This window comes from Cebidichthys violaceus, unplaced genomic scaffold (assembly GCF_023349555.1).
Source record: "Cebidichthys violaceus isolate CVI_PGR_0920_01 unplaced genomic scaffold, fCebVio1.0.p SCAF_6, whole genome shotgun sequence".
Lineage (NCBI taxonomy): Eukaryota > Metazoa > Chordata > Actinopteri > Perciformes > Stichaeidae > Cebidichthys > Cebidichthys violaceus.
In genome coordinates this window covers 2,360,252-2,386,209 of record NW_027176816.1, presented here as the reverse complement: position 1 = coordinate 2,386,209, position 25,958 = coordinate 2,360,252, and positions in this window count along the sequence as shown.

The following is a 25,958-nucleotide window of genomic DNA, read 5'->3' as shown; positions in this document are numbered from 1 at the left end:
AAACGTCAATTTTTGTTTGAGGTGAGAACCGCTGCTGAGCGCTATCTGGGCCTTCAACATAAAGTATGAGCGCCCTGTGGCCAATATAGCACACTCGGGTTGGGAACAATCTGCTATAGATTAAAGACAAGTGATACAGTCTGTTATAATACGTTGCCCTGTAAGGTGTCACCGTGGTGTCTGGGTATGGTGCCGAAGACCTGCAGGTAAGGCTAAATATGAGGAAATGTAAAACGTTTTTAATGACGGCTCATTTGTTCTACTTCTACTTCAACTTCAACACAGCAGTTTTTAGATATCTTGCAAAATTAAGAACAGGGGATTGGTTAATCCTAAAATTATGCACAATATATCTGTTTGGACTTTCCTCACCCATCTCTTTGGCAACTTTCTGCAACTACAGCTTGCAGAAATATACTCATTTTAGTATGGCTATGCAATTTTCGAGCAGAGGCCTAAAAATAGGCCTAGGGTTCAAGAGGTTTTAACAAACTTGGTTGTTTGGTTAATACTAATAAAAAATTTTTTTAAAGTAATGAATTCATTTGGGTTATTGATATAGCACTTATTAAAACCAGCAGTAATTAAAATGTGCCTTGGAAGGCAGACATAGCTTGAATATAATTAAATTGAGATGCGCACACTCTCTCGGCGAGGCACAGTTCATCTCCAACAAGCCTATTGCCTTGTACCAAAGGTGGTGAGTAGGGTCACAACACCATCATTGTGGAATGCAGCATGGTGAGCCATGTTAATCCCAGTTTTCCCTTTGTAGGATTAGCTTCTGCTGTTTTGCGATTATTGTCCTGCTTGAGTTCATATTTTCCTGTATTGTCAAACCAACTGATTTGCATATTGATTTAAAAAAAAAAAATTGTTTTGACTTGTTCCCTTTGTTTCAGTGAAGCATAGTCTCATGCTGTTTGGAGGCACCCATGGTGAGATCTCTACACCTTATGCATGCAAGTAAAAGCACTGGGACATGAATGTAGATTCTAACATTTATACTGATGGCTGTGTCGCACTCCTCAGTGTAGTCTGCCTCACTACAGTAGCTTCGGCTGAGTTTACCCATTTGTGCGTACTTTATGTTTTACTGGCAGTTTTAGATACTGTGGGTTGTCTTACGGTTTTAGATTTTGTATTTAGGTCTTTTTAGCAGAAATTGTAATCAATCACTTTTTTATTTCCTTTGGTTGGTTTCAGTAATCTGTATTTGGCTGTTAATATTCTATCTTCCCCAGCAGCTCCAGTTCCTCCCTGTTTGACTTTAGGTTCATTAAAGCATCTGGTCCATTCTGAAAACACGTCTTTCTTGTATAAACCTATCATCATTTTTGGGATGATCAGCTGTGGGACAAATAGGCTTGAGGACCAATGGGACATTTCTTCAGACTGATGGAATAGTGGGCTGTCAGAACAATGGCATTGCACCTGCATTTGACCTCACTGTTATTGCTATCCAAATAGTAGAATCAAGTCTTATGGACCAATTAGATATAATTGGAACTTTTTAAAAATGGGAAAAAATGTTGTTATGGCTTTTTGCTCTATCAAAAAAGACCATCTGCTCCTAAACACAACACAAATGTAGTTTTGCCTTCAAACTAATTCTAGAAAATGTAAAATAGTACAAGATCGTTATCAAGACACCGTCTCCTTCAAACGTCCTCTACCTCAGATCCTCCTGCGCTCAGTCTGGCTGAATGCTTGTGTCAGTAAAAGTTTGTGGCTTATTTTTGCAGCAGCTGGTGATTGGACCAAAAGCCACCCCTCAGGCTTAACACTGCAGGCCTCATTAATGCAAATCTAGCTTTAACAGACTGATGGGAAATTGGCTCCCTCCACTTCATAAGTGAGGCTGTTGAAAAGGCCGGAACAAGGTGAGAACACAGAGAGGTTAAGTAGCCTGGGCACAGGATTGTAAAGCAACGTTTTAAATCAACTGGTGTGAGTGCACTTGGAAACCAAAATGTGTTAAAGTCTAAAAATAGAAATATGGCATTAAAGTACATTTTCAAGCAAGTTACTTGTCTTTGTGGCAAAATGTGGAAACTAAATCATTATTCCAGAATCTGAAAGTGAACCAAACGATGAATGTGTCACTGCTGACAAGACGCCCATGCTGATGTCTTGGGTGGAAGGAATAATCTTTTTAACAAAGGCAAGGTTGTCCAATGTTTCTGTTACTAAAATTAGCAAAGGTTATTCATAATGGTTGTTTTTCTTGGTTCTTGTCACTTCAAGGTTCTTGAATGTTGTCCTGTCATGCTGTAAAGATTACCAATTAAATTGGCATGGCCCAAGAGTTTTGCCTTCAGTTTGAGTATTTTATAATGAGGCCCATTTGATGCACACAAACACGCATGTGCTGCCTCTAGTTATATTTTTTTTCTCAGCAAAGACAGTGGAACATAAATCAATGTAAGGTATCCAGGGTAAAAAAGGTTTAGAACACTGCAATGCTATGTTTTCAAAACATGACAGTTTTGTTTCCCACTGTTTCCAAGGTTTAATAGCTTGAGGTTGTATCTTATTCTAAACAACATAAATAATGCACCATGAAATATCTTGTTTATGAACCATTTAAAAATATCTGACTATCCTAATAGTTGGATTTATTGGTTACGCCCACCTTCAATAATTATTGCCATGTGATAGGCTGAAACCTGATGAAGGTGGACAGAGTGATATTGGCAGAACATTAGATTGAGGACATGTTGTTCACGGTTACATATTACACTGGATAAAAAAGATTAACACAGAGCAGAAATTTACCTCACTTAATGTGTTAAGGTCACACTTTCAATGCATTATATTATCATGAATACTGCAGATAAACTGAATATTACTTTTTGTTTGTCAAAATTAATAGAGGATTGAAGCAATCCCACAAGACAGTTATGTCCAAGAAAGTGCTGAATGTGCAAAATGCTTTTTATTTTCTCTGAAAATGTTTTTATTTTCTCTGAAAATATTTTTTATTTTCTCTGAAAATGTGTCTCACTTTTATTTAGCCAAGGATAATCCCATTGAGATTTTTAATCTCATTTACAAGGCGGGCCAAGATGGCAGGGTAAAAGTCAAACACAAACACATAATGTCTACATAAAGGAGACAGACTTAAAACAAACAGGCAAAACAAATGAACATTCAGTTTCAGAACAAATACATTCAAATTAAAATTGTTCATGCTTCTAGAATAAGCACGTTTAAAATGTCTCTGTAGCTCACACCAAGATGAGTGAGTGTCCAAAAACTTTCACCAAAAGCTGTGAGGGTTCTAGCAACGACCGCATGATCGGAGGTTGCAGCTCTAGTTGTTGGTGTCAGTAGAGAACATAGATAAGGAGGCGGTTCATGTAATATGACCTTATGGAGAAAAATGTACGATGTAATGAAGAAGACAAACCAACTTTCTCATAGGAACTGTAATAATGTGTGTGAAACCCGGATTCGAGACTAATCGTAACCCAGGATGATTTATCTTTTCAACAAAGATGATCTTGCATGCATTATAAAATATCTACTTCATGTCTGTCGTCTTTCTGACGTCACTTGAATTAACAGCATTTGTCTCTAGAATATAAACCTAACTTCACCCAGAATCATTTTTTTGTAAGACACTATGATGTTTAGAAGACTTCCCCTTTCTCTAGGGGAAAAACAGATATTTATAATGTGAAGCTATTTTTGAAATGTTTAAAGAGAAGATTTCTGTGGCTGTGGCCATTGTTTTCAATGCTTGATTTTGAAGAAATCCAAAGTGATTCACATTAGATTGCATTTGTTTGTGATCCTGTGGATTACACTACAAAATGTGCCATGTCATTTGTATTCAAATCTAACTATATTTCAAATGACCCAACCCTGCTCATCACTCATCCCTTACAAATGTGTCATAATGTTACTTCGGGCACTGCGGTGAACTGCATGCATGTGTGCACGCATTGTGCTTTTAACACATGGATAAACTAGTTCCTTTGGCGTGCTTAGACAGCGATATAAAGCAGAGACGAGCAGTCACATGATTGTTTTAGCCTGCAGGAGGCAGTCACTTGGCCAAGCCTGTGTCCATCGGTCCCTGCCGCTCTGTAATGAGGGGACACAGCAGCACTGCAGGTTAACATTCTGCCCATCTCCTGGAGACGCCATGTCAATATGGATTAGAGGACTGAAGTAGCCCTGGAGGGGGAAAAAAAACTCCCCGCTCCCATCTTCAATTACAATAAGCAAACAGCTCGTGGAAATGAAAGGGAGAGAGGGGTGGAGATGCACTTCAACAGCATCTGGTCCAACCCACACAAGACAAAGTAAACATTATTAACTTAATAACATTTTCAATTAGCTGTAACCCTCATAACCGCAAGCTAATGGAACACGAAGCCCAAAATTAATTAGAAAGAACCATTAGTAATTACAACATGGTTTAAAGGCCCTTACAGGTCGCAACTTGAATGATGGTTCAGAGAGTTTGGCTTGATTCGCTAGTCGTCCACGTCTGCATACTGTGTGTGATGATATTTGTCAGACTGTCTCTGTACCGTACAGGACGTTGCGAGAGCATGCTCTTTCTTAGATAATAGTCCCATTACCACTTCTTCTTCTATTTCTACCCATATGTTATGGGCTATTACCACTGCCGTATTGAAGATTGTGCCCCTGTGATATGTTCACGGCACATTACAGTGCAGATACACTTGTAGGAATAATAACTGTCTAGCCTCTAGTGTTCCAAATGATAAAAAGAGATTGAAACTGTTTTATGATCTAAGTGGAGTCCAGGTGCTGTATCAGCGGCGTCACTTACCATCTGCTGTCACCAGCATCATCTGCTTGTTTATTTTTCTTTCTGTTCAGTTCAATTAATGCTAATTCAGAATTTATATTTTCAACTAATTTAAATGGAAGAAAGAGAATACTTTTGATTATCGAGGCAAGATGTTTCATGATTCTTTGATTGAGGATTTTTTTTCTCTCCATGAATAAGCTTTCCACTGCTCACCTCCCTCAAAATCAATCTTTCCATCCCTCAGCTTTTGAGTCGTTATCATTCCAGTGTTGAAATGCATGACCCTGCTGAGTGATTAGCTCTTACTAGAGATGGACAATTTTGGAGGGTATTTTAGTTTCACAAAATAGGGGCCATTTTGAAAAGGGCCCCAAAAAAGGTGGAAGCAGCTCTGATCATTGCCTTTTGTGTATTCAAGGAGAAGGAGGATCTTAACACGATGTCTGGACTGTAGCCCTAGCTAACCGTTTAGCACGAGCTCCAGAATGGCCGTCCAGATCCTCTCAGCTGCCCAGGTTGACGGCTGTCACAGCTGACTGGACAAAAATAAGACATTGTGGAAGCACAAATGATGGTACTTTGATAGTACTTCATGTTGTTACAATTGAAAGCACACTTCCAGCAGTTTGGCATCAAGATACCTCAAAAAAAGGACATTTCCCAAACTTTATTAGGCTTCATCTTCTGTTCACAGTGGTTTAGCTTTTGTCAATACCTGCATTTTTCAAACAATAAAGACACACTAATATTCACGTTGACGTTTAAAGCTTATAAGAGAAGCTCAAAGACAGCTGAGCTGTCTTAAAGTGTGCTCAGCAGGGGGGGGAGAGGTTTGGGCTCCCATGTCTTCTGGGACTTGCTTTAAATGTTTTTTACTGGAGAGTCATTAATATTTCAGAGTGTAATAGCCACAGAGCCTTGGGACTGTGTTGGCACCACGCTTACAGCACACATACCCATTAAAACTGATTAGCTCTCATGTGAGGGGAAGCCCGTGTCCACAAAATGCTTTGATAATCATTTTGTTCTAAGTATTAAATGTTGGGGCCTTTTGAGTCAAGTGAACAAACACAGCCTTTGCCTCATCTGTGAAAGTGAAAAAGCCATCCCCCGGGTAACTAAACAACTTGCATCGAACCTTGACAAATGATTTCACCACCTCTTTATTATGCATGCCATAACAGTTGGGGAAGTGGAGTGACTGCGTTTAAATCGCCCGAGCACCGTGAAATGATACTACCGATACACAACAAGTTGTTCTGGTTCACAAATGTTGTGTTCGAGCATGTTGCACGCTTTGTTTCTCGCCATCAATCTTTAAATGTGTATAATCAGGCAGAAATGTTGTGGGGCCAGCATACCGATGACTCCGATTTTTACATTGATTGAATTTTTTGACTCTAGTTAATATTTTCCATGGGTAAATGTGAAGGCAATTCTGAGAAAAACAGTGGTTTCAAAGATTAAAATATCTTAATCTATTAGTATATTTTGGCCAATCTGAAAATTGTTTTGTGGTGTTGCTGGATTAATTTAGTTCAGAAGATAATTCCAATGATATGCATACAATACAACAATATAACAGCATAAAGTTTGTGCAGGTGCTTTGGTAGTTCTGGTGAGTGGCTGTGCCATGCACGATATGCGTGTTGTTTCCCGCGGCTGCATGGAGGCCGTGCTGTACTGCAAGCTGCAGGGAGGATTCCTGGGAGCTGGACACCATGTGGGAAAGATAGGTCCATAACTGGCAGCAATCCCTCCAGTGCTGGAACAGGCCACATCAGCGTGTGGGCTGTGGGTCCTTGTTAACATTATTGGCAGGTGGTGCGTGAAGCCGGCTGTCCTTGTCAGGACCCTAAAGGCAAGTTCACAAACCAAACTGAAAGCCTACAGACCCTGTCAACTTATTTTCAACCATAAACAGGAGTGACAACATAGATCAGGAGAGGAGACATTTCTAACGCAGCTGATGTAAAGAACACAACAATATAAAGTACTATCTATTAAGAGGACACTATGGGCTGAAGCTTTTCAACGTTGAAACTAGTATTGAAATATTCTTATTGATATAGTGTTATATCTTTTAAGAAAGTACAGTTTGGTGAAGAGCAGGTCTGGAGGGGAAGCTGTCTGAAGAGGAGCAGGAAGTGGGAGGGGCCTGGCTTGATCAGAGCCATATATAGGATTGAGTTCAGGTGTGAGCCCTTAACGTTACAGCAGAACCCTTGGCTCTCTATTGGCTACAATTGTTTGTCTGAGTGAAAATGTGAGAATCATTGCAATGCAATCATTTAATACATTCATGTTTGCAGTACATTGATGCTTGAGTTATTTATGATAGGTTAAACTGATGCACATTGTGTTCATTCTTGCTCGCACACGCGCACACACACACACACACACACACACACACACACACACACACACACACACACACGTTGAGTTCTAGACAACTCGGAACTCAAAAATGTATGACCTCACAGAAAAAGTGCAACGGAATGCCCCTCAAAGTCAGTTTGTAAGCTTGGGGCATATACCCCGAAGTCTAAATCGGCAACTAAAAGGCAACTTTAAGCATATTTTTCTGTAATAATTTAAATAATACATACTAGTATATAGTAAAACTTGTTCTGGTGATGTAAATTGATGTAAAAATATGTCTGAGGCTGTTCAATAGTGGGTACAACTAAGTGAGAGACTTAGTTGTTGAATAGTAGTTTCTTGCAGATGTTTCCCAGCACAGTTTAACTCAACTGACAAATCCCTGCACTGTTTTGTTTTGGCCATTCAATGCAAAATACACTACAACAACAAAAATGTAAGAATTAAGGGATTTAAATCTCAGGATTGCATTCTTCATCAACAATGGTTGTGATAAGAGGGCTGTGAGAAGGGACATATAGTTCTGTTTCTCTGTCTGTTCATTTCTTCCCCTCTGGCACAAACAGCTCTGTTTCTGTATTCCTCAATCAGCCCACACCTACACAAGGTTAAACTGTGCAAACATTTGCAACGTCTAATTTATGGGCCATTCAAACACGTGCTGATGTCCCTGCCACATCAGACATATCACCGGAAGGGCCTGTGATGGAGGTCATTGTTGACAAAGCTTTGCGGCTTGTGTGTGTGTGTGTGTGTGTGTGTGTATGCACTGGAAAAATCCATCTTATACAACCCAGACTTTAGTGGTTTTTTTTTGCTTTTTTTAAATGAGGCCTGTAGTATGAGTGAAGCAAAATCTGCAGTGTGCCAAAAATACCCGAATGTTATAACGATTTAAAAAAAAAAAAATCAGTAGCCCAGTCTACCTCACCTAATGTATCCCACAATGCAAAGCGCTGGAACGGCACAGTCTATGGCCACAACAACAGTGTCCAAAAACAGCAAGTTTGATTTTTATACGTTTTGTTTGTTCTGTCATCACTAAATTTACCTCTGAGAATTTTTTAGTCGGGTATTCATTTTTATAAACATTTATGGCAAATCGAAAATTTGCTCAAATGTTTTGGGAGTTGAGAAGCTTCAAACTGGTGCTGGAGCAGCTCGCTAGCTAGCCAACCGGCAGGGACGTACGGTCAGGGGAGGCAGGTGAGGCAGAGGTGAGGCAAATAATGATAAAATAAAATAAAAATGTATATTTCTCTACTGATCTGTGCTATAAATGTAATTTATGTATGATTCCAATCATTTCAAGCATTTTTATAATCAAAATTGCTGAATTAGCGCATGTCCTGTTCAAACAGAGGAGACAGTGAGGTGAGGCAGACGAGCTGTTCCTCTCCTCGACTGTGAATCCCTCACTAACTGGGTTGAGCGCGTGTCTTTTGCTTTCTCATTGTTTGTCACCACTGTAATATCTGTAGACACTTTTATTATATGTCCTTTCTTTCCATATAATATGTACTGTATGTCACGTATGTGTAGAACATATTTAGTGTTGCTGATCTGACATTAAACCGCAGTGAAAAAGCACAGAGGGGCAAACAGTACCTCTGCCTCACTGAAGAGGGCGAGCGAGAGCCCACGGGTCGGGTTTAGCTTGTTCTGTCGTTGCTCTTCTTCTACACTTCTCTTCTTCTTCTTCTTATATTTTGCTTTGAATGCAAAAATGTAAGATTCTATATCCAAGCTTAAAATGTCTCAAAAAACAGGGAAATATGAACAAATCAACAGCAATTCAAGTCGGACAGGTAAAGTAACCTTTTATGTGTTTGTTGTTCTCTTTATACATCCGTGGTTGTTAGGCAGATTATCGCGGAATCTCACGATTTTCGCAGGTTGCGCTCGCGAGCGCTCCGCTTCTGAAACGCTCCCGGTGGCACAGGTCGGTGGGGCAGATGGCAGGTCGCGGCGCACACTCTCCCGATGTACTTTACCTATGTGTGTGCAAAGAATGCTGATATGAAATATGAAAAACAACCAGTAGTCAATGTGCAAGCTGCCAATTGACTGGTGATTTAAGCTTCTCTATTGGGTTCATATATTTTTAAATCTGATTTATGTAGTGTGCAGTCAGTGCCTCACCAGCCACGAGCCTCACCGCACGTCACTGCCAGCCGGCCAGTTAGAGCCCACTGTGAGCTGGCCGGAGTTGATTGCAGCCGCAGCAGGGCGTCCTTCAGCTTTATTTCCCTGTGACTGATGTTGTTTTAAATATCCCAACATAAATGTTTCTGATAAGAAAAAATAAACTTGAACCTGAGTTATCTGCCTTTTGGGAGTTGAAAAGCGCCTGCCTGAACAACCGGATGTTCGTCATTAGAGTGAAGCAGGCGGTTTTAAATACAGAACGGGGATAAAAGAGTGTAAAAACAACCTTGTTCTGGAGGATAATTGCGTCACTTTTTCTCCGCGTTGTATTCGTGTTCTGTATGAAAGTAGCTTACTCTTGACGAAAACAACAGTTCAAAAACAAATATATCGACAAAACGCCCTTGTGTGACATGTTGATGGTTTAAAATGCTCACTGGTTTTGATCTCACACGATCTTTACAAGGGAGTTACAGTAAAACTAAACTAAACAAAGTGTACTGTATGTTCACATGTCCAATTGTGTGTGGGGTTAGCTTGGTAGGAGATTGTGACCATATGTTTAACAGTTTGTTGTGCATAATTAATAGTTTCTTTGTCAAAAGCCAATGTATATATTCCATCAAATATGCATCAACTGTGCATTTTTTCACTTGTACTGAAAGTGTTCCCACATCCCACTTGATTTAACTTTGTTTTTTACCACATAGGCTACATTCTTTTTTCAAAGACAGCCCCTTCAGTCAAACATATCTCTCCCCACCAACTGTTGCACCAAATGAAAAATCTCTGACAGGAGTTTGTCTCTCCCGTTCTACTGATAGCCCATATGTTTGCTCCTAGATCTCCACTCCAGGGGCTTCTGACGCCGTCAACATGTCTCGGAGTCCAGGTGAGACTGAGTAAAAGACAGACGAGAACATCTCAGCAGATGTGCTTTAGTGCTGGCTCAGAATCAAATCCAGATCCTCAACTTGTGTGTCTAACACTCATCAGAGTGAGGGCTTGGATATACTGTGTAAATATACATGCAGATGTTTATTTGCTCTCTTCCTCTGGCAGTTCATCTTGAACAGATTGTGTCTCCTCAGCACTGACACATAGGTGCAGACACGCAGACAGATGGGTTGCTCGTTGCCCCCTTGGTCTCCTTCTGATGGCTTCTACGAGGATGGATGGGCTGATTTTTAAGTAACAATCGGTCATCTGACAACCTGCTGTGTGTATTTACTCAGTGATCTGCTTGCATAGATCTTGTTTACTCTTGGTAAATAACTCCTAATCATTAGCACATGCTGTGCTTTCAGCAAGAGCCAAATACATAAATCCTGTTCGTGCGTGGCTGCAGAGGTATTATAATACAAAAAAAATGGCAGTGCACATGAAGACATTTTTTTTGGCCATTTTAGCATTGTATTTTTGCAACATGCTGGAATGCTTACGTCTTTGCCACATGACACAGCTGTTCATTCTTGATGCCAGTTAGAAGCTACAGAAAGTAGAAGCAAGCTTTCTAAAGATGCTACTTTGCATTTCTGAGCGGCAGTATGATGAGGCCAAACTGTCTGTGTGTGTGTGTGTGTGTGTGTGTGTGTGTGTGTGTGTGTGTGTGTGTGTGTGTGTGTGTGTGTGTGTGTGTGTGTGTGTGTGTGTGTGTGCGCGTGCATGTCTGTCTGTCTGGCTGCTGTGCCAGGCTGGAGAGGGAGTCAGGAACAGTTCCACAGATCTAGGCATTAAACTAATGTGCTGGGATCAGGGGCCAGCGCCTCGCAAGCTGTCTCTTTGGCTGAAGGCTATAATACGAATGGGCAGTGAGTGAGCACTGGCGCAGGCGATGGCACAGAAACCAAACACCTGCCCGAGTCCTGTTCCAGGCCACATAAACACATATATTTCCATCTATCTATCCATCCTCCGGTTGTGATTAGTGTGATCAACAATAGACCCAGGTGATGGGATTAATATCCCCGCTTTTTTGACCAGAGGGGCTGTCGAGAACCCACGACCGGCGGTTGCCATTGGTTGAGTCATACAGCATAATGGAAAACGCCATTATACTTTTAGCAAGCACATGGTGGTGCTTGTAAAAATGTGCATCTGTCGCTATTTGTTTATTTACTCTACCCGTGAGCTAAAGAGTTTCCATCACATCAAAAACAGATTCATCTCAGAAAGAGCTTTAGACTTTTACTTATTTAGATATAATATGAACTAGATACTGTATTTTATCAGCAGGAATAACTGCTGCAGGAAGATTGAGACTTAATAACTCAATATGAAAGGAGCTTTATTTTTACTCCCAGTGATGAATTCCTCTTGACACGCTCACTGGCAGAGGAAGTTTCCTGACGGTGCTCTGGAGTGAAACCGTTTCTTCTGTTCAAGAGGATTTTTTTTTTTTTTTTTTTTCAGCTCCTCGAGTCATCTTTATGTCTCTCTAATTTCATCTCTGATCTGTCTCTTGACACGGAAATGCCGCATTGGGCAGAAGCAATGGAAGAATGAAAGAGGAGGAATGGATTTGTTGTCACACCGCCATCAACTTTCAGCTCCTTGACACTGAGAGTAAGGTAAAGAAAATGAGACCCGGATTGCTCCGTGTCTTTTCAAAAGGATACGACGCAAAGTTTAACTGAGGTATCCGTGGAGCGTTTGGGTAGATTTTCCTTTCTTCAAAGTGCGACTTGCTGTCCATTTTCATTCCGAAGCTCTCTCTCTCTCATTGCTGACGTCAACATTCTCAACGCTGCGCCTCATAAGAGACTTACATTCTCTCCTTGTCTGGCATTAGCAATTACCGCCACCGTGGAAAAGGTCAGGAGATGTTTTTAAAATGCGACTTAGGCCTTTGCCTGACTGCTCTGCTGAAATGTTGTCATACATTTATTGGGTATCAAATGAGGCTTCTGCGCGTAGTGCCAAGTAGGACGCTTTGACATTCTGACATTTTATAACAAAGGTGAAAGCCTGTCAGAAGACGCGTGTCTCGCCCGTCCTCTGTCTCTCGCGGTGTAATCCTCGGTGTCTGATAATTCAGAAGTGATCTATGTGCATTTTAATGACAGCTTTACGTGCCGATTGGAATACACAGATAAGAAAAATAAGTTTGAATGATTCAGCTTCTGTTTGTATTCTAAATGTATTTTTTTTTTTGTATTCATAATTGGTGACGGATTTAATAGATATGGATTTAATTGACTGTGTTCTCTTTTAGAGATAATTATACAGACCCGGAGAGACAATACCACTTTAAGCAAGGTAGAAAATGAATTCCCATGTTCACAGGGTGTTCAATTTACGTTCAGGTTGATAACGTAACTGTCAAATATGTGCAGTAAGCACATTGCATATCATAATTAATCATTTCTGTGATTAATACCACACTCATAGTGTACAGAATAGACACGCATACCAACGCACAAGCAATATATATTTTAGATAACCCTTCACACTCTTATCTAAGTTTTTAATTGCTCTTAGTTTCATTCACAGTCTTAATCCTGTTCATCAAGCTGAGTCTGTAGCGTGGGCTCTGTCTGCAGAAGGATTAAGGTTTGCCCACTCTCTTCCATTTTGATTGTAATGGTAAAGTGTGAGCTCTAATGTGAGCCTAATTCACTTCACCCCTCAGCAGTTTAGGCTTAAGGCGTCATCCATCTCACTTAGAAACTGCACAGCCAGCCAGATTCCCGCTCTATAAAGACATCAGCTTTATTACACTGCCTAACACAAGGATGCTAAATTATTTATCTTTTTCAGCTATGGTATTGCAAATAACTGTTTGCCGAAGAGTAGTAGGATTCTAGTTGTAGTAGTGTAGTGTTCTGTCCACTATTCTGCTGTACTGGACTGTGAGAGAGGGCATGAATAATAAAGATAAAGACAAAACATTTTCCAAAAGGTCACATCTGTATATATATCAGATTTTGTTTGGTTTGCATCGTAGAGGCTCTGTGGATGTCTATAAACACAATGCTAACTGTAATTTAGCTGTCATGTTTTGGGCAACCTGTTCTTTTCTTTAAATGAAATAATTCAGGAGTGCATTCATGCATTACAAAAATCGACAGAGATGTGACAGCAAACCAGGTGTTCTATTCACATCAGCAACTTGATGGGGATGTTAAAAAGCGGGGCTAAAGAGCACACACATCACATAGCGCAGGCTTACAAATGAGACGAGCCAGTCTTTTGAGCAAGAAAAGATGAATACTGCCCCATAATTATAGGAAATGCATGCTGGGATATAGATTTGCTCCAAGCTAAATGGAACACGAGATGGATCATGGCCTTTTGATGAATACATTTCCTATGTCAAAAAGAGGAGAAAGGTACATTGCATGGCAGAACCCTGCAGCGACAGCTTGTGGTTGCAGTTTTACATGCGATATGCATTCATCACATTTTGCTCCGTGCTTTAGTTAACCTTTTTGTGGATTTCCTAAAGTGTTTGAAAGATCGTGATTATATAGTGAATGCCTTAAAGCAAGCGTTTTTGTTTCTGTAATGAACTAATTGTAATTGGGAGATAGGTGTGTGGCTGTATGCAGTAACCCACACTTGGGTAGGTCATTATCATCTGGTCTGTTTAGGGCTTTGTCTCTGCTGGCTTTGTGTTCCTGAATTCCTTGCAGCCAGAGAAAAAGATAAGGGCACAAGAACAATGGGAGGGCCAAGGTGCATTACTTGTTTAGTTGATAAATTATAGATAGCATTTCTGAGTGTGACGCCCCCTATTGCCCTTTTACTGCCATATTCCTCCTCTAGCACAATACTAATACATAATGGTCATTTCAAATCAACTTATTTATATAGCATCAAATCATGACTGAAGGTATCTCAAGACACTTTTCTAATAGAGTAGATCTAGACCGTATTTTACAGAGACCCAACATTCCCCCATAAGCAATCACTGGGCGACTCTTTAATGGTTTGAAACCTTGGGCAGAATTGGGCTCTGGGTTGGCGGCCATCTGCCTTAATTGGATGTGTTGAGAGAGAGAGAGAGAGAGAGAGAGAGAGAGAGAGAGAGAGAGAGAGAGAGAGAGAGAGAGAGAGAGAGAGAGAGAGAGAGAGAGAGCGAGAGAGAGAGAGATTCACAGCAGCTATAATGATCATAGAAACGGACCGATAACAATAATAATAGCAGGAAATAATAGCGGTAGCAGTAGAAATAATAATAGAAATATGACTACTACTACTGCTAAGCAGCAGTGGATATGATAAACTGATAGTAATAGTAACAGTAAAAAATGATAGAAATATGACGGATGATAATGAGAGTAGCCGTGGGTGTCATCAGGGTCATGGCAGCAGGCGCAGCCACAATCAAGGTGGAACTCGGGTCCATGGATATCCGAGAGACAAGAAAGTACAAAGGCTTCGGGGAATAAGTCAAGTTAGTAACATGCATTAATGGAGCGTTAACACATTCAGATGGAGAGGGACAGGAGGAGAGAGGAGCTCAGTGTGTCCTAAGAAGACCTATTACAGCATAACTAGGGTCTGGTCCAAGGCCAGCCTGAGCCAGCCCTAACTAGTATGTTGACTGTCTTCCTCCTGGCTGGATAAAAAGTGGGAGCTGGTTCCACAGGAGAGGAGCTTGATAGCTGAACGCTCTGACTAGCGTTCTACTTTAATTAAGAGACTCGAGGAACCACAGGTAACCCTGCACTCTGGGATGGAAGTGCTCTTGTTGGATAATAGGGCACTATGAGCTCTTCATGGTGCTTGACCATTTAGGGCTTTGTGGATGAGGAGGATTTCAAATCATATTCTGGATATTACCGGGAGCCAGTCCTTTTCCTAGTTTTTACCGGTACACCAGTGTTGCAGCATTCTAGATCAACTGCAGAGACTTAAGCGAGTAATTGGAGCAGCCTGGTAAGGTGTTGCAAAAATTGAGTGTAGAAAATGCATGGATACATTTTTCTGCATCGTTTTGAGATGGGATGTGCCTGATTTTTGCAGTGGTACATGTGTGAAAATAGACAGTCTTTGTTTGCTTTAAGGGCCAACTCTTGGGGAAAGAAAAACAATTTAATGTACCCTTGCTGTATACAGTACTGGTGGGTAATAAACCTTCCATAATGACCAGGAGGAGAATTCAACTCTTCTTATTTTTTAAATTCAGTGTCTGTCTTGTTTGAGTGCAGCCGGATTTTCAATTTTGTTATGGTTCTTTTGTCCCTCCCAATTCTCAGTTCAATCTTGGCTACTACCGCCAGTCTCCCCTTCCATTCTTACACTTGTGCTGTTGTAATTGGCTTGGGTTCTACACCTCCTTAAGAGCCAATCTGAGCACTTGCAAACACACACAAGGCTTCACCAAAGATAAATACACAAAGTCAGTCCTCCACCAAGCTCGTACGAGAGCTTTTGGAAAAAAGCTTAGTTATGATAATACTAATAGTAATGTGGGGAAGAGGGGGTGATGAGTGGCTTTCTGTGACAGAGCTATGAATCATATGCCATTAAAAGGGTGAGTTATTGAGAATGATGTAGATGATTCTGCTGGAGCAGGATCTTAGTTGGTGTAAGTGTTGAGGAAGTATTTGGTGCAATATTACCTTGAGTCTGAAAGTGTTTGGGAAGATAGGGGCAATCTAAATTTTTTTGATAAAGACATGTTTATTTTTTAATAACTATTTTTTAACAATTTTCGCAATCTTTACACCCAATAAGCACATCACAAAAATCCTGTATGAAATACAGGGTTTTTCTACTGAAACTAGATATGATGATACGTTTGTATGAGGCAGGACAAACAAAACCAAGTAAAATGTCGCTTTAATGGCCTACATGTCATGAAAACAAACAAAACAAAAGTAATCAAAATTCCCACACAGAAAAAGGAAAAAAATAACACCTTGATTAACAGTGTGAGCAAGAGATACACCCCTGTGAGAAGTATTTTTGGGACAAATGTGTACAATTTCGGAAGACTCAGTCAGAAGACAGACAGCGGGAGAAGAGGAAGCTTTTTTTCACTGTCACCGTGCTCCTTGTATTTTTATCTGCCTCTCAGTGTGATTAATGCTAGCTAAAAGCCACTTTGACCTTTCTGATAGATTTATAGACTTCACAGTACAATAACTTAGTGTTTCCTTGTGCATTCATTTCCCCAACATTGGTATTTGTCATTTACAGGGTTCAGAGTTTGGCCTTTTTGTTTGCTTTCTAAGTTGATTGGCTCACAGTCTTGCAGGCTTGTCACTGGGAGGTATACTGTAAGTGGGCTGGTGTCATCTCCACAGCTACAGCACAATTCACTTGAAAGGTTGTTAAAGAGACGATGTGAACCACTGGTTTCTAATTCAGCTTTGTTTATTCGTACGTATTGTGAAACTAAGCGACTGCTTTTTCAACCAATCAGTGTCTGAGACTCAGCTCGGGATGAGAATGTCATTTATAATGCCTCTGTGTATCTCTGTGCAGACGATATCTATGCCATTTTTCGGTCCTAACATATGGAAATATTTTTTGATTTTAACCTCACAGTTCTCATACAGTACACCAGCGGTGAAAAGACATGATGAGACCTGTTTGACATCGTACATTATGTGTAGAAAGGGTCAAATTTGAGTTGTTCTTTTCCTTAAGTACCCTTATGATTCTGATCTCTTTGAGCGTCCCGGGATTTTACCACTCAGACAATTTCTTACCTGTGATTGAAATATTTTCTGAGAACTCCTCTTTCTCTCCTTAAAGCAGGATAAGCTTTACCAAAGTATGCATGTCATGTAATTGGATTTTATTAGCATGCCCAAATTTTTACAATTCAAAAAATATTCAGTTTTTTGGGGGGAAATTTAAAAAACGAATCAAATGATTTGCCTGTGTAAATCACCTGATTCTGGGTAAATAGGGTTATTTTCCCATATTCATGAACTATTAAAGTCAAACCAATAATCAAACTAATGTGTGCTCAGAAATCTGTATCCTTGGTGTTTATTTTGACTTGTGTTGCTACTTATTTAGTCCATGTACAATTTAATTTGTTGCCAGAAATAAATGGTAAAATGATATCTACTGTAGCATGAAGTGAGGATCAGATGGCAAGACTTCAAACTTTTCACAATATGAGCAGTTAAGAGTAATTGTCTGGACTGCTTTCCATATTGACAGAACGCTGTTCTTACAATGGAACATGGGACATAGCTCATATTATTTATTGTTTGTCATTACATAGAGAATGATAAAGCTTTACCTCGTCTTGACCCTATATTTTTGGAGAAAAACTTATCCAAAGAGGAAAACAAAATGTGCAATACAGTGCTATAATGTGAGGCATCCCATGCAACATGATCAACTTGACCGCCACTGATGTCTGACCTCTCCCTCCTTCAGCTGGATTTTTCTGCAGAAGAAGGCTTGCTCAGCTTTCTGCACTCGTCAGCTGCAGTTAATGTCATGAGTTTGTTAGGATCAGAGGCAGCGCTTCAGGCGACAATGAGACATTGCTTGATTTACACCCATTATTTTCTTGTATTTTCCATTGGGATATGAAAGAAGGAAAATACAAGTCTTGCTGCACGGAATGTCTAGCTCTGATGGAAGAGGCACACATTTTACAGAACATTTCATTATTTAATGATAGAAACTGTAAAAACAAACTTTATTTTATTGAAAATAAGATGTCGACAGCAATACCATAGCAATTTGTCAAGTAAATGACTAATTGAGAGACAATTTATCAATGACAGTTTGTTTATCAAATGAAAATGTATGCTGTATAACACTGCTGATTACAGCGTTTTACACACTTCACTATTCTTTATTTACATTAGATTAAAATACAGTGAAATACATTATATGAATACTGTATGTTGTTCATGGTCCCCGTGGATCCTTAAAAAGATTTTTTCTGACATTGCAATTTAAATTTTTTCAAATACTGGTAACATCTATTTTTTTTTATAAATTACTGAATGCTTCTCAAGGTAAAGAGGAACTAACAACACTCACACTATTTTGTTTGCAGTCGAGATGCTCAGAACAGATGCACTACTATCTGCTAAGTAGCAATGATATGCTACAATAGAAATTTGGGCCAAATTGTCCCTAACCTTAAAACATTTATATTGTATTTTCTCTATTTTTTGGATATTGTATCGTTGGTCTTAAATTGAATTCCCGAGTGGCATAATACAAGTTTTTAAAAGTCTTAAATCTAACTTAAGCTAACTTTAACTTTTAAACTGCAGGAACCCTGATGAATGATTATGACAAAAAAAAAATGTGAATAAATCCTTTTTACATTTGTTGTAATCAAATTTGCAAAAAATGGGTGAAATGGATGGTGTCCATCAAGCTTTCTATACCCCTGGCTGGCTGTGCTCGTGAGAGACGACGGTGAGATGAGCCAAGTGTTCAAGGGTCACTGAAGACAGATTTCCCCTTACATAGCTGTGTCAGTCGTCCCATAACTTAACAGGTACAGACAGCTTCCCTTTGTCTCCAGTGATTGTCCCGGCACCTCAGACAAACCCTTCTTGAAATCTGGGCCCCCCACATGAAGCTCTCCATCTCAGTGAGTAAGTGCGGCCAGGTCCCAGGCAGACACCGTGAAATGGGCACGGCTCTGGATCACAGAGCAGGCCAGTCAGCCCATACTAGCCATAGCTGGTCCATTTACCATGGCCCATTAGTGTGATCATGCTTTGCTGGCTCCACAACCCTGCCATTCATTCATCCTGCTGTGCTGAGGGTGTTTGACTACACTAATGTTCAAGGTACTCTGCTCAGCTCACTAGGTAGCTCCAGCTCTAATAGCCTTCGGCTCTGCAGGCAGGTAATGACTACAGACCATGCTAGACGTGCAGGATTGATAGCTTTGATTAGATTGGGTATCTTAGGGAATGTGATGCTTAGGCTTATTGATTTGTTTTGTGTGCGATATCAATCATGACGCCAACCGCACATTGCAACATTAGGAATGTCGGGCTGATGAAATTCTCATAAACTACCAGGCTATTGTCTTTCAATTGACATAACAGCTGAAACCATATCATCTAAAATAATGAAGATGATGAATGATGGTGATGAGGCACCGGTCATTAGGATGATATCGATAAAGGAACCTCTATGCTTCCAATGGTACATAATTTGTGAAGGTGTAAAGTGTGTTTGTTTGTGTAATGTAGTGTATGACTGGTTGTTGAGTTGTCTGCACATGTGTTGTGTGAGTGTGTCATAATGCAAAGGTCACTATTCCTGTCATCCCAGTGATTTATTACCCAGCTAGGAGCCCTGTGGCCTGGCTGTGCCCATCTCCCCAGGCCACAGGAGTCACACCACATCGACAAACAGCACAATATTGCCCTTCTACGCTTCACCGATGTCAGCTGACACATGATTCTGTCTGTTGACACCACGGCGTTATGTTGGTAACTTTGGAGGTCAAGTATCGGAGCATCGGGTTAATGTGAAAATAGATTAGAGTAAAGTGGGATTGGGTTTCCGAGTATGGAGCAGCACTCAATCAGTATGTACTGTATACTGTCAACTAAATTAACAATAAAGTATGATTTTTGAAGTGTGCTCAAGTGATGGCCGGGCCGGGCCGGGCCGGTCTCAAGGTACCCCGTCAGGGGCTCTGTCGCATCTCTGAAAAAAACATGGCAGCAGGTGTTACTTGAATAAACTGACGACATATTGGGAATATAAATGGTTACTTTCTCACATGAAAACATATTAAAACGTAACAAAGTGACATATTAACAGCTTTTACTCCAACTCAAAATCTTAAAAGACTGACGGACGGTCTCAAGGCACCCAGATGCAGTGCATTATGGGGCAGTTGAGTATGTGCTGTAAGCTCGCGTCTCGTACTCAGAAATTCTTGCTAATGTAGTATATACATCCAGGCTTTTCTTGCTCACAAAAAACTCCACATATTATTCAGTGTAAACGCTGTGCGAACTCAATTTTACGTCACACTTAGTAGTCGGCATTGTCAAACTCAGACTTGGCTCAGCATCTAGGAAATTCAGCAATTTTGCTTGGAAAAGTTGAAAACAAAGTAATGACTCAGCTTTTCTGGCCTCTCCTGCTGTACAACCTATTATGTCCTCCTCAAGACAGCCTATGTATGTAAATAGCTTTGTCTGAAATATCCAAATTAGAGGACTAATTAGGCCAGAGGTCTCTCTGCTACTCAGGTGTTGCATGAAGTGGACAAGGCTTTAACTCAATGTGTCAATGACCCTTTCTCTGACTGACACAGTAGTCTGTCCTCAGAAATATTGTAATGCTGTTTTTTCATCTCCTGCCTTTCATGGCATTTGCGTCGTACATCCACAGCAGCACTGAAAATCAATCTGTCACTCCAAGTGGCCATTGAATAGACAAACACGGTGGAAAGCCGCATGGATTAGTTTTAAGGTGGCTCTTGTGAGTACGGTTGTGTGATGAACCAGAATATAGTGACACTAAGTCAGAGTTACTGACCACCTATTTTGTCACGTTGGTGTGTTAAGTCAAAGGTTTTGCGTGGTGCTTTTGAGAACCGTCTCCAATAATCTACAACACATTTATGTATGTCTACTTGTCTTGCCTTTGATTCACATCTTCTGTCAAAACAAAGCAGCATGCAGCAAAATACACACTAATGCTTCATTACTAGCATATTTTAAAAAAAACATTTCCAGCATTTATGCTGAAGACATGTAGTCAGGGAGCCCGATAATTGGGTTTCAAAAGGCTTCGACAAAATTGCTACTGAAATAAAGTGTCAAACTAGATAACCAATACTTTTGTCAAACTTCAGTTTTCTCTTTAAATTTTAATGTTAAATTGACACTAGCATATTATTAAAGATTTTTTTGCCCTCCCATTTTAGTTCAGTGAGCAATAAATTCCTGAAATAGCATTATTGATATTCATGGAATGCCGGCAGAATGGCTCTGGGGATGGCAATGGTGGTCTGTCGGACTACAAAACTGCCATGAAAGTTTGTACAGACAGTCATGTTCCCCAGAGGATGAATCCTACTGACCTGGGTCATCCCCTGTTCTTCCTCCAGCAGGTTAACATGCTTGGCTTTTAGAAGTAGATGAAAGAACAGGGATGGTTTTGTGATACAATTCTCAGAACTTTACATTACAGAGCTGTAACAAATTTACTGGAAGGTGAACATAATTAGCAAAATTTACACTTTCTCTCCAGTCGGCCACAGTAAATGAACGACGCGTTAAAATGAGTATTCCATGTTTTTGGAATGTCTCGTCCTGTGCATGTTAATTGTATTGTATCATGAATCGCGGTGAGACATTTGAACCTTGTTTGTTTTGAGGCACCAGAGATCCGCTGGCAAAAAACAAGGCAGACATCTCTCTCCTAGAGCTGTGATTTAAGCCATATGTCCCATAATAAGGCTAACGACAGGCTGTTAAGGGCCACTGAGTTGGCCCCCTTGGCGGGGGCTTGTTAATGTCACTGTCACGTTGTCAATCTATGTGCCTTGAGATCAAGGGCACATAGGGGCGATACGGGGAAGGGGGGGGGGGGTCTCTCATCATCACATTGGTCCTGCATCCCCCTCCCGTATATGAGAACATTTCACAAGCACCCTAATCGCTCTGTGAATTATTAACCTTAATAGAAAGACAACGCGGGGTCGTACTGTCTGATGCGTCTGGAGGTCTTTGGCGTCAGCACCGTGAGCAGACGTGTACGTATTTTATCATCTGCAAAGAGTCTCTCATCACAAATGTCAGTCTCTGGTTTCTTGGAAGGCGCCCACACTTAAACTAAGTCCAGTGCAAATTCATTATTCGTTTAAGTGTGCAGATATAATTAGTGCTTACATTTAGAGGCATGGCTACTGTTCTTTGTGCAAATCCTTTTTCCTCATGGCTTAAGAACAGCAGCAGAACAAAAAAAACATGCAATATGTATATATATTCTTCCCACTTTTCCACTTCACTTGCCATTCTAAGCGCTGCCCTCCAGCAGGGGAGGAAATTATGTTTTTTTTTGTTGACTCAACACTTTTCAATGCTATGATCTCAGATAACGTTCTCTATATTCAATGATTCAACATTCTTTCAATCAATAATGAATATTCTCCTGTCTCAGTAAATTACAATGTAAATGACTCACTGTGTGTGTATTTGAATGACTTATTTGATGGAAATGTGATGCAGCATCCTGTGTATAAAGACATCGACAAAGAGACATGACTGTGTGCTGAGGAGTGGAGGTTATTAGATTGTTATTGACCAATATTCTTGGTGAACCTTTTCTTTTGTTCCTGGGAACTATAAACTGTACGGCTAAATTGTTCTCTGTAACCTTTAAGCAAGGATCCGGAGGATATGGAAGGATGTGTTTCACCTTTTGGCCCTTTTTTTTGCCTTTTCAGCTTAGATGCTCTTACCCAAAGTGTTCAGTAAAGCAGTGTTTGACTCTCCTAGTTGGCAGGCCAGTTAGGACTGGCATTTTATAAGTGGGCCGCCTCTTTGATTAATGTTCTACTGCTACTGTCTTAAGATCAGGACTCTGACACTGTAATGCTATTGGAAAAGGCCATACCAAACAGTCCCGTACAGTAGCAATAAAGAAACCTTTCTACCACCAATTCCCCTAGTGGATATTTACCCCTGAACACTGAGAGTCCTGAGCCCCTGGAAGGTTCCCCCTAATGCTATTGCAACATGCAACAATTTCATATGGATTCCTAATTCTCTGAATCTGGATGCAGCACACGCTAGAGAAATGTGTCTGATAATGCTACATTGTGACCACATGTAGCATGTTATCATGATGTGTTCAAATGTAATCTTGTAAAATCTTGTTTTTGGCAAGAAAAGAGAGTGTTGATGGCAGGACAGGTGGAAGGAATCCAGTAACTTACTGCTGCTAACACTCGGGATGCTCCTACTGAACTGACCAGACTTTCTACCACAAACTTCAGATCTTATTGCTATACTAACTTATCAATATTACCCTAATTAAATGGGATTCATTCATAATCGGAGGGCACAATACAGTAATTTGTGAATACAAATTATTTATTGGAGAGAACGAGTTAGGTAATTTGAGGGTTTGAATTATTAATTTAAGGGAACAAATTCATAATTAATACCCACAAATGCTTTGCAAAGGCTTTCATTTTAGATATTTGTTGCATTTTGTTTTAAGAGTGCTTATGATTTATCCACATTTGACATCTTCGTCTTTTATCGCTATAATAAGGCGTCACACACATTTTCTAGATACCTAATAGAGCATTTATTCCTGTAAGCAACTTTCATTTGCTACAGGAATGAGTCCTAAAACATGGAAATGAGTCAACATTTTAGCACTTCTGATTCCCTCGTCTCAAAGTCAATGGGTTGTTTGAATGGGGTGTTGGTTAGATGCCTGAGATAAGGTCTGCGGTTAACACAAGTTGAGAGATTTTAACATTTTGTTCTGCAATATTAAATATGTCAGTGAATACCCACTAACAAGTGTCTAAATGAGAATTCAAAACATCATCCGGCCGACTAGTCGGCTTTGACAGCCTTGTTGTCTATAGTCACCCTCATGCGGCTGTGGTCTAGTTCGTTTATAGCCTAACGTTAGCTTTTTACTTCTGCCAATTGCATTCATGCTTCAAAAATCATAAAATTGGTGTTCATTTGCGAAGATTCTCCTGCTGAACAAAGCGTGTAAGTTTCATAAACTTACATGCTTATGAAACTTTTTCTACAATAATCCAAAATTCAATGGGAAAATCTCATTGGCTTATTGTTGAGGCATCCAGTGCGATGCTTACTTCTGGAGTTGACCTGCAAAAATGTATCCTCTCTGCACCTCTCACTGACACACACACACACACACACACACACACACACACACACACACACACACACACACACACACACACTGAAAAAGTAATGTTTTTGTCCCATGCAGTCAACATCAAATAAATAGTGCCTACACTAATTACTGTAAAGACCCATCCTAATGATCTTTTTACTATTATTGCCGGTATTATTGTTTGATAAACCAAATAAATTATTTGTAGGTTATGTCTGCTTGCTTTTCAATTGTATTTGCCTAAATTGTTGCAATCGCTCAAATGTGAGCAGAAGAGCTGTAGAAGGACTTTAGACTTGGAAAGACATGATTTGAGCTTGGCTTAGTATACATCCTATACTCAAACAAAGCAGTGTGTGTGTGTGTGTGTGTGTGTGTGTGTGTGTGTGTGTGTGTGTGTGTGTGTGTGTGTGTGTGTCGTGTTTTTCCACCTTCCTCTGCTTTGTTGTACTTCACACGTTGGCCTCATCTGGGCCATTGTTTCATCAGGGGGTTTGAGTAACTTTGTTATTTTGAGCTGACTCTGCGTACTGTAGGTCAGCTGCCTCTGCTGAGCCCCATTCTGGAGCCTTCAGCTCCCCAGTGTCCCCCACAGCCCAACAGCCACACTAACCGCCGGTCCCATATAACTCCTGCTGCTGACAACTCACAGAGACATCTTTGTAATTTAAGACGTAATTCCCTTTTCCTGGGAGCTGTATAAAATCTATATTGCAACCATAAACAATCCGGGCTTTCCTGTGAGCCTCCCCATCCTCCTTTTTATGTATGCAGAGAGATATTATTGAAGATGTGCAATGGCAAGCAGTTCTTTTTCCTGAAAGGCCAAGCAGCAGTAAAGTGGAATGAGGCCATGTCCCTGGTCATCCTGATGGAGCAGCTTTTTACCCTTTTTTTTTTTTTAGTCTATCCTCCCTTTTTGACTGTGATGTGAATCGTGTTCTGGTCTAACACAGGAGATGCATCTCAGTGGCATCAGGATCTGCAAGACAGACTTTTTTTTAATTCTTTTGTGCCTTTTTGTGGGTTTTGGGTTGTTCAAGTTTTGGCTCGGAAAGTAAAAGCGAAAATAGCTCGCGGCTTTGGCTGTGTCAGCTTTAGAGCACCCTTTGCCCAGGGACGTGAACTCCCACGTGGCACTGAGACCCGACCCTCCGCACATGACACGTGAGCTACAGCGCTCAATGCTCTGTTCGTTGCAGTATTCTCCAAAACGCCAGAGGGCGAACACAAAAAAAAAAGTGCTGTGAAGAAACAAGAAGATGAGCATATCCTGCAAAGCTCCATCAACCAACCTCCACAATGGCAAGAAGGAATTGTAATTTACTGTACACTCATTGGTAAACTTAGCACTCTGGGCTTGAGTACCTCACTCTGCAACTGGTTATTAGACTTCCTCACAAACAGACCCCAGGCAGTTCGGATTGGCAGCCAAACCTCCTCCACTCTAGTGTTGAACACCGGAGCCCCCCAGGGCTATGTGCTCAGCCCCCTCCTGTTCACGCCGTACACCTACGACTACTACCCCAAACATGAAAAGAACTCTGATGACGGTGGTGTGCTCTGAAACTGAAGTTTGCAGAGGACACCACCATCATCGGCCAGATTACAAACAACAATGAGACTTCATATAGAGAAGAAATCAACAACCTTGTGTTGCTCAGAGAACAACCTACTGCTCAATGTCAGTAAAACCGAGGAGCTGATTCTTGAATTTGGAAAAAAGGAGGCGAAGACGCACACCCCTGTCTCCATCAATGGAGCTGAGGTGGAGCAAGTTCGCAGCTTTAAACTCCTGAGAATCAGCATCACAAAAAACCTGACACTG